At 45.2% G+C, this 14741-nt stretch overlaps 1 pseudogene; it reads left to right on the forward strand.

The window, feature by feature from the left end:
* Positions 1-1450: 1450 nt before the first annotated feature.
* On the forward strand, positions 1451-13852 carry LOC120787565 (annotated as a pseudogene).
* The last annotated feature ends 889 nt before the right edge of the window (positions 13853-14741 follow it).

Raw genomic sequence — 14741 nt, forward strand, 5'->3', positions numbered from 1 at the left:
ACCATGGACTCAATGCCTAGATCTAGTGCAATTGTACATAAACATAACAAGTTCCGGAGGATTAGCATTAAAGATAGCGGAGAGATCCACCTGGGTCCACTTAACACACTGCAAACGCGTCATTGCGGCCGAGGACACTGAACAGAAATAGCGAGCAAAAAACTGACAATAGAGTGGACTTGACTGTCTAGAGGTCAGGTAGACTCGAAACTCAGAGAAGAAATTACAAGCCGCTAAATCTATAGCAGTTACAGTCCCCACAATGACTCGACCGCATGTGTTGGCAGACCTCGCAATGTGCTGGCTATTTCTGCTATCATTTATAGTAGCGTGTCCCCTGGTATGGTATTTTTGGGAACCTCCGTCGAAAAGCGCAAATAGTACTGAAACAGTCAAAATCCAAACGGAAGCACCTCAACTTATGCGAACGCGAAGAAAAGAAGGGGCAGATGCCCATGTTAAAACTCTGACAGGAGCATTCTCAAATCCCTGCGATACCTCGACCACTATAGGTGGAACAACACCAGATCCCTACCTTTGCTATAATTGCAAAAATGGCACAGCGGATTGGTGCTTCTATGATTTGCCCATGGCTAAAGGCTATACCACAAAACATTGGGCAGGATACACCGCCTATATTGATGTAAATGGTTACAAAACTAGTGGAAATGACTGGAGTAATATTATTTTGCCTACAGATTCATCCTGGGCTGAGGAAAAGTTTGGCACCTCAGAAAAAGCTAAGGAATGGGCACGTAGACTAAGTTATAACTGGACTCGAAATCAGTTATGTTTTGTCATAAATGGCACAGCCGAACCACTGACAGAGCCAACAGCAACAGGACAGTATGGCTCACCAACATGTCACAGGTTTGGGTTTTGCATACAAAAGAGCGGCACCGACCCATGTACATGGGTTAGTCTCTGTCCAAATGGCACAGCCACTCAGCCCTGTCACCACGAGGACGATGGGGAAACTGGGAGGCCAAACGATTTTACTCCAGGGCCAAAATCTACCTCAGAAACGACATATGTTGTTAAAACAAAGAAGAAAACAAAGGTCCGTATGGTGTCGTATACAGGGATTACTGAGTCAGCAAACAACTGGATGATATTGGCCAGACAGGCGGCAGATGTTTCAGCTAGAGGTTCATGCGTCGTATGTATGGGTCCTAGGCCAGTACTACAAGTTGTTCCAGCATCAGTGACTCAATCCTGTGTAATAGATGTAATGTGGAATAAAACTGTAAGACCAGACTGTCAGGCATGGGACAATGTTTATCCACTTACCTCGCAAGAAGCGGCACCACCGATTTTCTCAAGTAAAGTAGCTGCAGGAAACTTTACCTGTCTTAATGTCACTAGGGGAAAAAGAACAGAGGATGTAGGTTCTGTGTCTACATCATGGTGTCTCCACACCGTTCACCTAGCAACGGTGAACAGGCGCCTCATGGCTCGTAGTGACCTCTGGTGGTGGTGTGGAGGACAGACGATCAGAGATCGTTTCCCCATGGACTCATCAGGTCTGTGTGCACTGGTAACGCTCTTACTACCAGTGGATGTTCATCCCCTGACGCTGAGAGACCCACTCACCAACGCGATCGGTGAGAAACCTCTGTTCAGAACAAAAAGAGGTGTTAGCCCAGACCCAACCTATATTGATGCTATAGGAGTACCGAGAGGAGTGCCTGATGAATACAAATTGGTCGATCAGGTAGCTGCAGGGTTTGAGTCTAGCATCTGTTGGTGGTGTACTATAAACAAAAATGTTGACAGAATCAACTATGTTCATTATAATGTGCAGAAATTGGGAAATCTAACACAGCGAGGGTTTGAAGCAGTTCATCAGCAATTAGCAGCCACCTCCCTAATGGCGTTCCAAAACAGAATAGCCATTGACATGATTCTAGCCGAGAAAGGAGGAGTGTGTTCTATGTTTGGGGAACGATGTTGTACGTTCATTCCTAATAACACCGCTGCAGATGGCAGTTTGTCTGTTGCAGTAGATGGATTACGGATCCTGAACAAGAAGATGAAGGAACACGCCGGCGTCGACACCTCCATGTGGGATGACTGGCTGAACATGTTCGGGAGATACAAGGCTCTGGTGTCCTCCATCTTAGTGTCACTTGCTGTTTTTACTGCTATTCTAACCCTCTGTGGATGTTGTTGTATTCCCTGTATTAGATCTCTCACTCAGCGACTCATCTTCACTGTGATAACACCTATGAAACAAGATTTCACACAAACGTATACTCTGCTGGGTGAGGAGTCACGTGAAGAAGATGCAGATGACCACAAAGATGACGACCATCATCTTTCTGATTTGTTCCCCGATCCTGAGGACTATGGAAATGATGATGATGATGAGAGATATGTCTAACCAAACTCTGAGTGTAAATGTATTTGTTCTCATGAAAAATGATCTTACAGCTGAAAATCTACTGAAGTGGCTGTTAAAGTGATATGAGAAATGAGCAAATATGTGATAAACAGGAGGGCAATGTTAGAAGGATGTACATAAATTATCCCATGCTTCGCTATTTCTCTGTTGTTATCAGCACCCTTGAAAGCTATGCGCAAGGAGGTACTGCAGCTGCGAAGCAGTTACCCCCAAATAAAGAAAAGATATATTGCCCTTTTCCTTGTTTTCGTTTCTTGTCCTGTCCCTGAGAAAGGCAGGAGGCACCCTGCTTCTTAGATGAGATTGTGCAGCTATGCCGACATATGAACCACCCTATGGAAATAAAAGAGCGATGTAGACGGCTGAGAAACTCAGAGCGGGTTGGAGATTGTAACTGAGCACTCTCTGTCTGTTCTCCTTGCAAGTATTTAACCTCACCACTCTGTGTCCTGCCTCATTACTGTGTTCATATCTGTTTTAGGTTGTTTGAACGTGACAAAATGTACATGGTTACTTTTCACCGCTAAATGTAGATCAATTTACTAATCAGGTCACAGATTTTCACAGGTCACGGAGTGCACTGTTACACCAGCACCATTGTTGCTTTTTACCATCCAATTTTGAGAAGCTGTTTAAAGTCGGTGGTATTTCTCAGGATGTCTAACACCATGCCATAATCACCACAATATAATTAATATAACCGCCTATGCTCAAAATCTGAGATGATGTGATTTGTAGGGGTTACCTGCTGTATATCATTATTATTGTTCGTGAGTTACTGTGTTCATGACAGTGTTTCAACACACTGATGCCACCATGACAACATCATGTCTGGTATACCATGCAGAATGGAGTCAGGATGTAAAAACGAACAATGGGGCCAAGAATTAGTGTCTTTTGATTTAGTTTTTCAGCATTCATAATGTGTCTGTGTCCTGTCAGGATGAGACAGGAAGTAAAATCGGTAGTCGTGGAGACTCTGCCGTGTCAAAGGGCACCACAGACAGCGGGGTGGTGATGGAGAACAAGGAGATCACCGTGTTACCTGGAGCAGTGCCGGGAAAACTCCCTCCTCTAACATCTGGGTGTGTGAGAGAAAGTCAGGAAGACACACTTACACAAGACGGTGGGTGTGTTCGACAAACCTGCTGTATGAAACAGACCATGTCGAAATGCAGAAGAAAATCCAATACACGCATCAAAGGTGTTTTTATTTTGTGTGTGCCCCAGCAGCCAGCCCAGGAATGCTGCAGCAGGACAGCACAGTCCAGGATCGTCAGAAGTCCAGTGAGATCCTGGAGGAGCTCCTGAACCAGGGCATCATCGCAGTGGGACAAACCAGAGAGAGGAGCAAAGGGGCTGGAGAGGCCTACAGCATCATGGTGGGTACTTAGTGCACGCTGGACAGTGTGGGAACAGCCTAACAGGCCTACTATCTACCATCCTTTAACAAGGTGAATTTCATCTGGGTAGAACAGGGGCCTATATTCAAAGTTGCCCGAATCCATTTAAAAGAAGCTTAAATGCAAATTGGAGAGCCTTTGATGACTAAAGGTATATTGGCTTTTCTGATCCACTTTTGTTTGGACCAAAACCAGTATTGTACAAAGTATTAAGTATATATTTTTCTATGGACGAGGGTGACTTTGGATGATAAGGAAGTCAGTTTAATTTTAAAGCCATGATTATTACTGGATGAGTGATTCAAATTAAAACCATGGGTAATTACCATCAATAAAACTATAAAAAGAATTCATGTTTTCTGGTGTTGCTCTTGTCATACGGAACCTACAGTGTACGTTATTTATTAGTTTACTGTAATTGTTAGCTTAAATAAGTACATTTAAGGAATCTTCATCGATGTATGCTATGCGTTTGTTACAGAGAACATATCGGGCAACGTCATCAGATTTTTAAGATCAATACCTGTGTAAGGCCTCAAATCCAGTATTGGTTGGGCTCTAGTATATAGTATATACAGTATATAGTGGAAGAAAATGACAACATACAACAGATTGCAAGAAAAAATGTATGTATATACACTTATACGCCACTTTATTAGGTACTCCTACAGTAGTTAAAACTAATGCAGTCCAACAACAGGCTTCAAAACATTTCCCTATCATGAGGGTTAAATGTTCAGTTTTTGTTAAAACTGTTATAGGAAGGTGTTGATTCAACTTTCGAGTCTTTGAGTTGGCTGTAGTTTGTGGTGCTTTTGAACTGTACAGTATCATACTGATCCTTTATATTTAGGCTACCTTCACTGGTATAAATGGGGAACTTTACATTAAGTGCAGTCTTTTTAGGTTTAGTTTAATGGCCAAATCGTCCACCGCTGTTGGTTGATTATTATGTGGATGTTTTAATAAAGGTTAAGGGCTATAATGAATAATGAAACACACATGTATGTATTTATATATAAATATTAGTAAATCCATAGAGAAAGCATCAGGTTCTGTGTTCTAATTTATGCAAGTGAGCTGCTGGTTGTCATGATTCCGGGTTCTGATATCACAGTGTACACATTCTAAATAATTGTTGGCAGTGAGAGAGAGGCTTCACTTTTGTTCTGTTACTTGAACTGGTTGCATGCTTATCAGAAACTGATCAGTACGCCTTATATTTCTTCGCTCGATTCATTTAAAGAAAAAAAAAGGGAAAAATGTGGTAAGTACCTTTGCTTGAGTTTCAAAATATTGTCTGGTTTTTGCATAGTAATTTGGTCAAACACTGAAAGAGTTTAACAAAGTCATGGAAGAGAAATACAACTAAGTTTTACTATATTATAAACCTTTTGTCACATTGTCAGGCAACGTCGTGCTCCAAAAGAGGAGCTGCTGTGTTCAGGGAGCAGATTAACTCTGCCCGCCCTGTCCAACAACAAAGGCCTGCTGACCGGCAGACCGCAGCTTCCGGGGAACACAGTGCTGAAGCTTGACGAGGCAATCGCCTGCACCCTGGGCGAAGGTGTTTCACGGGTAAGAAATACCAGCCCATCCTTGCACCATGTTCTTTATATTTTATATCAATAATCTGACTTTTTGAAACCAGAATAAGTCCTTTGCAAAGCCAGCGATGTTGGATGCATCTATTTGGAGAAAATACATTTTATAGGCAAAGTCGCTTGTGCAGTTATTATTAATTTCATTATTATAAGTGTAATCATTTCTGAATGTTTTTTTTTTTTTTTTTTTTCCTGTAGATCCCCTCGGCCACTCGTTGCACGATGAGGCATCTCAGCTCTCGCATACAGAGGTCAGCCAGTGGCAGGCCGGATATATGAGAGCATTTGGCAAGTGGAACAGGAGATCACTGCTTTGAAGCTGGTACGTATATATACTGTACATCTAAATACCTAGAAGCTACTCATGTGCAAAGGAGGAAAGAGAACGCCGTTAGAGAGGGAAAGAGTGGCTGTACACTCAGTTCAGTAGCTCTCTTTTATTTGAGAAAAACTTAAATCTCGTCTTCAACGTTGCTCTCGTGTGTTCAGGTGAAAGACACGGCCGAGTGCCGTCTCCACGAGAAGCAGTTGTACAGTCAGCTCATCAGTGACTGTCTGGTGCTCAATACAAGTTTGAGCAGAGACGTCCTGGCACAGGACCACATCCTTATTCACCTCAAGAAAGAAGAGCAGCTTACCAATGAGACCAGAGAGCTGCTCCAGAAGCAGATCCGCATCCTTCTCGACAAACTGAGGTCAGACCATCCGAGTTCTTTCTGAATCAATCCTGTTGATTTTTCATGTAATAATAACTTCATGTTAATATCATCCACTAAATTTAAAGGGTTTTCCTGAACCGTATGTCCATATTGTGTTAATCTTTTGGGTTTTAATTGTTACAAAACAGACTGAATAAAATAGTAGGGACACCTTAATGCTGAGCTGACATCCAAATTTTTCTTCATCTTCAAACATTCTCAGAGATTTCAAGGCTTCAGTCACTTTGAAGTGCAATTATTACAGAAAACGAGGAATTCAAGCCTCAGTCTGGATTTTTGCTACAGTTTTGTACCAGTCTGGAAACCGTGACCTATATAGAATCTGATTTGGATTTAAACGTGATCTGAAATCTGCTTCTGTTGCATCTCACCTTGTTTCCTAATCCTCCTCCAGCTCTCTGAAGGAGGTTCGCACTCAGCTCCTGGCAGATTTTCAGGACAAGGGCCAAGCCATCGAGGTCACCACCAAATGCATCAAACACAGGGTCAACCCCCGAGCTCCAGGCTCCTGCCGCTCAATACAAGCCCGACCTCGTCAGCTATGACAAGTGGCTGTCCCACTGCAGGAGCTGAGGCTGATGGCTGGTAACCTGATTAAAGACTCTTCTACCTTCAGGAAACCTGCGGTTCACCCTGGCTAATGTAAGACAACACTGCCACTACCTAAATTCTAAAGCTCACTTGAACACCAGCTTTTAGGAAAGAGAGCTACGAACATTTTTATGTAAAGCTTCTGTCAGTGTGAGAATGTGCATTCTTCTTGATCTCCAAATGAATGTGTGAACCCTAAAATCTGGGTTCCAGGCTTCATTCAGCTAAGTAACAGGAGAGGAGATTACACTTAGACTGAAGTTACGCCATAAAGGATAATTTTGCTATTTTAACCCTTGTTTTTTTCTTTCCATTCTGATCGACATTTTGTCAGTTCTTCATCATATAGCCAGAGTAATATTTTTAGTTGGTCCAGAAATATGAACTATGCATGCTTGTCTCTCATCTCCTTGCCGGTGTGTGTGACGATGCAGATGAAAATTGCCCAAGAGCGCCAGCGCCAGCCAGCACCACTGACTCACTGAGGAGAGAGATCAACGAGCTGAGCAAGGTCCAGAATAAAATGATGTGGGAGAGGAAGCAGGTCAGTCAAGTGAATTTTAGTCACAATTCACACAGCCTACCATCCACGGGTTGATTCTACTCCACTTTATGAGATGGTTACTCATTATTTTATGGCTTTCTTTAATCTCCAGATGAAGGATGAGATTTCTGATCTGACCAAGGACATTCAGAAATTGATGGGTCAGATATGGAACTGTGACTCCAAGCTGCATCAGGCCACCCAACGCCTGGACATCCTCAACCAGAGACCTGGACGTGAGCACTGCCTGGACCAGGTAAGTGGCTCACTCAACAGCTGAGATATGATACGGTTACAGTCAGAAACACAGAAATGAAATAGCCTTTCAGATCTTAGTTGTTGTCACTGTGGAAACGTGGCGGCTTTAACCTTCTTTTTTTCTGTTCCTCCTCCAGCCCTACATCAGCCTCACACTGGAGAAACATGACCTGGCAAAGATGGTGGCTGGACTTAACCCAGTACTGAAGCGCTCCCAGTAAGTCTGTCTAGCAGTAGCTATAGCCCGTCACCTAATGTCTTACTTTTAAATATTTTGACCCTCTTCCGTAAGATATCCTGAATGTATCCATTTTCATGTTAACCCTCAATTCTAGGCGGGACTTGAAGGTTGCACGCAGGCGTCTGAAGGTTCTGGAGGACAAACTGATCACAAATGCTCATAACCTGAACGTGGAGCAGAAGTGCCAGAACCTGCACCAAAGTTTCCTGCCTGCGCTCGACACCACCGTGGTCCTGGCCAAAAAGGCCACGGGCCGCCCAGCCCTCGAGCCTACTTACAGTAGAGCCTGGCGGAGTGCATTAGCACTCTGCTGCACCCCTGTGGTCTCTTCCGTGCAGTGTTGTAAAATGTAATAAAAAGTCTCAAAGCAAAAATGATATTGGCTAGTTGAGAATCTGTAGGTACCCATCTTTGTTTTCTGCTGGGGATCGAGGCCCCTGTGATTTTGAGTGATATTGTGTTTTGTTGCATTTTCCCAAAGAAGAACTTGGTGAGTTTGGCCCAGAAACCAAATCATCTAAAAGTTCATTCAGGGGTTGATGCAACAAACTGTCTCGTGGTTATTTATTTAGGATTTTAAAAGTCACATTACCAAAAATCAGCTGACACACAGTGAATGTGGGGTCTCCTGGGCAGTTGGCTGCTTCCCCCTGTTGTTTACAGTATTTTTAGCCTGAAAATATTTAAATTTGAAGACTTTCAGGAAAAACCCCAAGTGAATAAATGGTTTAGTACTTCACCGCCACCACTTCACTCCCGGACCGGGCAGTGTGAGATGCTTTGAATCAGCATTTAGACTTTAATGTCGGAAGATTAAAATCTACAGACAATAAAACTGAAGAGTAAACTGAAATAATAAAATATCAAAAAAAAAAAAATTAAAAGAATAGAACTTCTGCTGGTGTTTGGGAATGGGTGGCTGAGAGGTTGCGGGTCTGAGTTTTAAAGTCCCCTCTCGGCGACCTGAGAAGAGTCTGCAAGCACACCTGGCGAAGTGTATCAGCGCCGCATCCGAGGTGTGGGGATACCCAAGGTACAGTGCAAAAAGCTTATAGTGGATTTTAGGACACGATAATAATCATCCTATGACGTAATACATATATACATCGGGCATGAGAGGTTTACGGGCACTGTCTCAGAGACGATGAAAACAGGTGACAAGTAGAAGGTAGCGCAAGTATGGTAGACAACAGACTGTGATGAGATCCAGGAAGTGGGCAGGGGCGAATTGATTTACAGCTTGAGGGAGATGGGACAACGAGCAGGAGGAGGAGGAACAGCCTGACCCGAGAGTAGAAGAGAATGTAGCAGGATTGGATGACCTTGGCATAGCTTTCGGACTGGCAGATAACATAGGCAGAAAACCAACCCTAAGATCAGACACGCACAAGAAAGCTATTCAAGGGCATCACCAATTCCCACTGATAACGTCAGGGGGAGGGATGAGATACAAGCCGTTTGGTATAGGGGATGTGCGGGCGATAGTGGATAAACTGCCCCCGGTGGCTGAGGGAGGGAATTTGTGGCTGAACCAATTAGACCGTTTAACTGCGGGACAAAGACTGGCCTTGGGCGACTTTAGGGCAGTGGTAGCGCGCTGCCTAACGAGGGGTGGCGTCATGGATCTCGAGAGAGAAGTCGGCACCAGTAGGATTGGAGATGACATACCACTGACGCGTGTGATTACAGACATAGGGCGGGCTATGAGAGAAAAATATCCACTTCCCAGCGCAGCAATAATGCCCAAAATGAAATGGGATCCCAAACAGAACCCCCGTGAGTACATAGATCAGGGAAAAGACACATGGCTTAAATATACTGGCCAACATCCAGGAAAAGCAGGGACACAGAGAGGAGTGGTTCAGACAGGCAGTATTAGAAGGTGTCCCTGAAGAAGTCAAAACAGCTATGATAAGCAACCCTGATCTGCCTGGGAGTGATTCACATGTGTGGGAGCGCCATCTCATGCACCACTTATCTCGAGCACAAGACACATGCGAGAAGGAACAAGATAACATTAAAGAATTGCAGACACAGCTGCTCAAACTGCAACATACTGAAGCTAGACAGAAAACACAAGAGAAGAATAGGAAGAAAGGAGAGCCCATAAAAATAATGATGACAGCTGAACAAAATCAGAACCCCGACCTGTACCCCGTTCCGCCTTGGGTGCCACCACCATTGCAGCAGCAGAGGGGCTATAGTGGGGGAGCATGAGAGGACGGGCGGACGAAGGGGAGGCGTAAGGGGTGGACCTGCTCAGCCGGGGGGAGGCCGTTGCTACTACTGTGAAGAAATAGGACATTGGGTCCGCGATTGCCCCCACCTGAGAAAAGGAGGAGGCAGGGGAGGTCCAGCTGGAGGAAGAGGTGGGCGGTCCAGAGGCAGGGGATGGGCATCATATGGGCCGCCTACCGAGGCAGAGCCATATAGAACCAACATGCCGGCCGTCCACTGGGAGCCACCTGAAGAGTGGGATCCTCAGTACCAGTGACACGCCCCACAGAGAGACTCTGGCAGCACTACCACGGCAGATCCAATGCTGTCAGTACAAGTCGAAGAGCAGACTCTGCCATTTTTGGTTGACACGGGAGCCACCGTCTCTACCATGAAGGCGGTGCCTCCTGCTTCCTTTTCGGATTAATCCATCACACTAATGGGGTTCTCTGGGGAATAGCAGACTCTGCCGATAACCAAGCCACTACGAACGCAGTTGGGGAAACAATCTCTGACACATCCTTTTGTGCACTCACCCGCCGCCCCCCTGAATTTATTGGGAAGAGATCTGTTGGTGAAATTAGGGGCGTCGATAATGTGCAGTGCGGATGGTTTGGTGGTCACTCTACCGGATGGAACGAAACTGCCATGTTTGGGGCAAGCCACCTCAGGTCAGTACCTCCTACAGCCTGTACACGAACAGCAGTACGCTGACATCTACTTGGGACTGTTACAGCCGGACACGTTTGAGAGACGAGGTATCATCTGGTCATACATGCTGTGTAAACCCTGGATCGCCCTCCTGGCGCCCTATATCTCCCCTCCTGATCCCCCCACGTCACCCTCTTTTACGACAGGCTGCCGACAGATTGGTATCAGGACCAATTCCAGGAACAACTGGATGGTCATGAATGGACGATTGAATCACAAAATATTTATGTGGCACCCCAGGGCGTGGCGGCAGCGGTCCTATTGACTCCCGAACAGGCTGCATGGTACAGGATGGGGGATGAAGCGTCCCCACATGTCTCATTAGCTCTACACCCCGCACATCAGGCCAAAGAACTAGGGGGTATAGTAAAAAGGGCACAGGAACAGGCGGATTGGGTACAAACAACCATCCCACAGGTACACTACTCTCCCGCTTCACGTACGTATCGCATAAATATCAATGCCACCGACACAGCAACCATGGAACACACACATATCACACGTCAACATGGTAGGGAGAAAACAGATCATCACCTGGCAGCACACATGATTGAGTCACTCCCTCAACGATTATGGGCTCAGAGCCCTACTGATGTAGTATGGGCTGGGCACTGGAGAGCACTGGGCTGGCTAGCTCAGAACCTAAGATCACCACTAACGGGGCAGAATAATCCCCTGGTGACAAAATCGGTAACAGGGTAGTCCACCCCTGTTACCGAAGCAAGAAGACATCGAAAGGAGGAAAGGGAAACAGCGCTCCCTTCCTGCATGTAGCAAAACCGCGCTACCCACGCAAGAATTAAAAGCTAGAAAAATTGATTCAATGTCGCCGGCTCAGCTTAGCATTTGTATTTTCTGTTGGATAATTGTACTCATGGTGTTTGGCTGGGGCTTAAGTAGATTGCTATTGACAGGGCACACCCGCTTATAAGTACATATAGAAAAAACAGGGGGACGACATTAACAGTGTGTGCCGTAGATGCCTGTCAATAATACTAAGTACTGGGAGTTGGGGCTTTGACACAAAGGGTTGGCCGCCTGGAAAACCAAGGAAGATAACAGTGTAAATAATAAAGGCTTTAAGCTTGGCACATATATTCCGGCGCATATAAAGGTATTAAGTGTCGTGCTATTTCCGGCGTAGGCTAGGATGCGTTTATACGGCAATCCCCGGCTATTGGCATGGCTGGCAGCCCTGTCAGTTAGATTGATTGACACTGCGATTCAGGGAAGAACGCAGGCCATGATGCCACCGCTCCTGCCCTTAGAGGAGCACATAGAAGTAACCGACAACAAAGTTAGGCTTAGGGTTGTGGGTGACTTTTGAGTGATCTCTTTGCAGCGATCAAAAGGGGGAATTGTGGGGATACCCAATGTAAAGTGCCAAAAGCTTATAGTGGATTGTAGGACACGCGATAATAATCATCCTATGACGTAATACATATATACATCGGGCATGAGAGGTTTACGGGCACTCGTCTCAGAGACGATGAAAACAGGTGACAAGTAGAAGGTAGCGCAAGTATGGTAGACAACAGACTGTGATGAGATCCAGGAAGTGGGCAGGGGGAGGATCCAGCGAAGACAGTACTTAAGACACCACTAAAAGATAACGAGTCAGATCTCTCTTGTTACCACTTTGAATGCATATGCTCTATGCAGTAACGGAGGGATCTCCGCACTTTGCAAACTGCGTGATAAAACTGAGTGCACTGTCTACAGTCGTCTCTCTCTGTGTGTTCCTTGCTGCATCAACGTTCACGGGGAGTGGAAATAGTTACCACTCAACACTGGTAACCTGATTAAAGACTCTTCTACCTTCAGGGGAAACCTGCGGTTCACCCTGGCTAATGTAAGACAACACTGCCACTACCTAAATTCTAAAGCTCACTTGAACACCAGCTTTTAGGGAAAGAGAGCTACGAACATTTTTATGTAAAGCTTCTGTCAGTGTGAGAATGTGCATTCTTCTTGATCTCCAAATGAATGTGTGAACCCTAAAATCTGGGTTCCAGGCTTCATTCAGCTAAGTAACAGGAGAGGGGAGATTACACTTAGACTGAAGTTACGCCATAAAGGATCATTTTGCTATTTTAACCCTTGTTGTTTTTTCCATTCTGATCGACATTTTGTCAGTTCTTCATCATATAGCCAGAGTAATATTTTTAGTTGGTCCAGAAATATGAACTATGCATGCTTGTCTCTCATCTCCTTGCCGGTGTGTGTGACGATGCAGATGAAAATTGCCCAAGAGCGCCAGCGCCAAGAGCACCACTGACTCACTGAGGAGAGAGATCAACGAGCTGAGCAAGGTCCAGAATAAAATGATGTGGGAGAGGAAGCAGGTCAGTCAAGTGAATTTTAGTCACAATTCACACAGCCTACCATCCACGGGTTGATTCTACTCCACTTTATGAGATGGTTACTCATTATTTTATGGCTTTCTTTAATCTCCAGATGAAGGATGAGATTTCTGATCTGACCAAGGACATTCAGAAATTGATGGGTCAGATATGGAACTGTGACTCCAAGCTGCATCAGGCCACCCAACGCCTGGACATCCTCAACCAGAGACCTGGACGTGAGCACTGCCTGGACCAGGTAAGTGGCTCACTCAACAGCTGAGATATGATACGGTTGCAGTCAGAAACACAGAAATGAAATAGCCTTTCAGATCTTAGTTGTTGTCACTGTGGAAACGTGGCGGCTTTAACCTTTTTTTTCTGTTCCTCCTCCAGCCCTACATCAGCCTCACACTGGAGAAACATGACCTGGCAAAGATGGTGGCTGGACTTAACCCAGTACTGAAGCGCTCCCAGTAAGTCTGTCTAGCAGTAGCTATAGCCCGTCACCTAATGTCTTACTTTTAAATATTTTGACCCTCTTCCGTAAGATATCCTGAATGTATCCATTTTCATGTTAACCCTCAATTCTAGGCGGGACTTGGAGGTTGCACGCAGGCGTCTGAAGGTTCTGGAGGACAAACTGGTCACAAATGCTCATAACCTGAACGTGGAGCAGAAGTGCCAGAACCTGCACCAAAGTTTCCTGCCTGCGCTCGACACCACCGTGGTCCTGGCCAACAAGGCCACGGGCCGCTCCAGCCCTCGAGCCTACTTACAGTAGAGCCTGGCGGAGTGCATTAGCACTCTGCTGCACCCCTGTGGTCTCTTCCATGCAGTGTTGTAAAATGTAATAAAAAGTCTCAAAGCAAAAATGATATTGGCTAGTTGAGAATCTGTAGGTACCCATCTTTGTTTTCTGCTGGGGATCGAGGCCCCTGTGATTTTGAGTGATATTGTGTTTTTGTTGCATTTTCCCAAAGAAGAACTTGGTGAGTTTGGCCCAGAAACCAAATCATCTAAAAGTTCATTCAGGGGGTTGATGCAACAAACTGTCTCGTGGTTATTTATTTAGGATTTTTAAAAGTCACATTACCAAAAAGCAGCTGACACACAGTGAATGTGGGGTCTCCTGGGCAGTTGGCTGCTTCCCCCTGTTTTTTACAGTATTTTTAGCCTGAAAATATTTAAATTTGAAGACTTTCAGGAAAAACCCCAAGTGAATAAATGGTTTAGTACTTCACCGCCACCACTTCACTCCCGGACCGGGCAGTGTGAGATGCTTTGAATCAGCATTTAGACTTTAATGTCGGAAGATTAAAATCTACAGACAATAAATCTGAAGAGTAAACTGAAATAATAAAATATCAACAACAAAAAATTAAAAGAATAGAATTTCTGCTGGTGTTTGGGAATGGGTGGCTGAGAGGTTGCGGGTCTGAGTTTTTAAAGTCCCCTCTCGGCGACCTGAGAAGAGTCTGCAAGCACACCTGGCGAAGTGTATCAGCGCCGCATCCGAGGTGCGAGGCGGCGTTTTGGAGCGTGTGTTCTCCCCGAGGGTCACCTCTTTGACCGGGTCAGTATACGGAGGGGGAAAAATAAAAAACACACACACACCGAGGGCGTAATTAAAGCTGACACTTTCTGACTTTTATGGACTTCTTTCACATCGTTGCTTTGAGGTCAACATGGGTTGCGGCAGCTCCG

This window comes from Xiphias gladius, unplaced genomic scaffold (assembly GCF_016859285.1).
Source record: "Xiphias gladius isolate SHS-SW01 ecotype Sanya breed wild unplaced genomic scaffold, ASM1685928v1 HiC_scaffold_222, whole genome shotgun sequence".
Taxonomy (NCBI): domain Eukaryota; kingdom Metazoa; phylum Chordata; class Actinopteri; order Istiophoriformes; family Xiphiidae; genus Xiphias; species Xiphias gladius.